The 1928-nt window shown below is 34.5% G+C and overlaps 1 non-coding gene across 1 annotated transcript; it reads right to left on the bottom strand.

Annotated features, from left to right (window-relative positions):
• Nucleotides 1-1482: 1482 nt before the first annotated feature.
• Nucleotides 1483-1556, bottom strand: TRNAT-UGU (transfer RNA threonine (anticodon UGU)). The gene has a single exon. It is a non-coding gene; the product is annotated as a tRNA-Thr (tRNA).
• Between the last annotated feature and the right edge of the window lie 372 nt (nucleotides 1557-1928).

The following is a 1928-nucleotide window of genomic DNA, read 5'->3' as shown; positions in this document are numbered from 1 at the left end:
GCTGAGAGTTGAACTCAGGATCTCCTGTTTACAAGAGAGGCACTTTAACCAACTAAGCCACAGGACCCCAATTTTCATGTGTGAATATTTTTTATTCTGCTGTTTCCGAAAACTACTAAGAAAATTTGTAGCATCTAATGTGTAATTCCACTGGTTTTAATTTGTAATGCTTGAGCCCATCCTATATTCTCTAAAGAAAGTTATTTCATCTGATTCCTTTTAGAGCATTTCAAAAGCAGAAAGTTTTTTTCTCTCAATTACACTTTATTAGTGCTTTGGGAAAGACATGTTAGATGTCAAACAAAAGTGAAAGTCCTCTTTTTCGGCTAACAGCCCCAAACTGACATGAAGAAAGGAAAGCACTGCTGACATTCGAAATCAAGATTTTCTGTTTACTAAACAGGCTCTTTGACCAACTTGTCTACTTCACAAAAAGATGTGATATATTGGAAAGACTGCTTAGAGAGTCAGGTGCGGAAAGTGGAGGCATTTCAAAATAAAATCCATTGGTTAAGTTGTCAAGCTTGAAGCAATCTTAATTGCTTTTCAGCATTTAGATGAGATTCTTAATCTCACAATTGCACTATCAGTAGGGCTGGAACAATGGCAAATTTTAGTTTGCACACAGGTAAAACACACCTGCTTTAAGATGGGAGGCTTATTCTTGAGAAGATGAAAACAAGGTACTGCTGAGAGTTGAACTCAGGATCTCCTGTTTACAAGTCAGGCGCTTTAACCAACTAAGCCACAGCACCCCGATTTTCATGTGTGAATAATTATTATTCTGCTTTTTCCGAAAACTGCTATGAAAATTTGTAGCATCTAATGTGTAATTCCACTGGATTTTATTTGTAATGCTTGAGCCCATCCTATATTCTCTAAAGAAAGTTATTTCATCTAATTAATTTTAGAGCATTTCAAAAGCAAAATTTTTTTTTTTCACTCAAATTCCACTGGTTTTAATTTGTGATGCTTGAAGCCATCCTATATTCTCTAAAGAAACTTATTTAATCTAATTCCTTTTAGAGCATTTCAAAAGCAGAAAGTTTTTTTCACTCAATTACACTTTAATAGTGCTTTGGGAAAGACATGTTTGATGTCAAACAAAAGTGAAAGTCCTCTTTTTCGGCTAACAGCACCAAACTGACATGAAGAAAGGAAAACACTGCTGACATTCGAAATCAAGATTTTCTTTTTACTAAACAGGCTCTTTGACCAACTTGGCTAAATCACAAAAAGATGTGATATATTGGAAAGACTGCTTAGAGAGTCAGATGCAGAAAGTGGAGGCATTTCAAAATATAATCCATTGGTTAAGTTGTCAAGCTTGAAGCAATCTTACTTCCTTTTCAGCATTTAGATGAGATTCTTAATCTCACAATTGCACTATCAGTAGGGCTGGAACAATGGCAAATTTGAGTTTGCACACAGGTAAAACACATGCTTTAAGATAGGAAGCTTATTCTTGAGAAGATTAAAACAAGGTACTGCTGAGAGTTGAACTCAGGATCTCCTGTTTACAAGACAGGCGCTTTAACCAACTAAGCCACAGCACCCCAATTTTCATGTGTGAATATTTTTTATTCTGCTTTTTCCGAAAACTGCTATGAAAATTTGTAGCATCTAATGTGTAATTCCACTGGTTTTAATTTGTAATGCTTGAGCCCATCCTATATTCTCTGAAGAAAGTTATTTCATCTGATTCCTTCTAGAGCATTTCAAAAGCAAAATTATTTTTTTTTACTCAAATTCTACTGGTTTTAATTTGTAATGCTTGAAGCCATCCTATATACTCTAAAGAAACTTATTTCATCTAATTCCTTTTAGAGCATTTCAAAAGCAGAAAGTTTTTTTCTCTCAATTACACTTTATTAGTGCTTTGGGAAAGACATGTTTGATGTCAAACAAAAGTGAAAGTCCTCTTTTTC

The sequence above is a fragment of the Dendrobates tinctorius genome, unplaced genomic scaffold (assembly GCF_039654945.1).
Source record: "Dendrobates tinctorius isolate UK_male_01 unplaced genomic scaffold, ASM3965494v1 ptg000254l, whole genome shotgun sequence".
NCBI lineage: Eukaryota > Metazoa > Chordata > Amphibia > Anura > Dendrobatidae > Dendrobates > Dendrobates tinctorius.
Note: the sequence above shows the minus strand (reverse complement) of the source record. Positions and strands in the feature narration are given on the sequence as shown.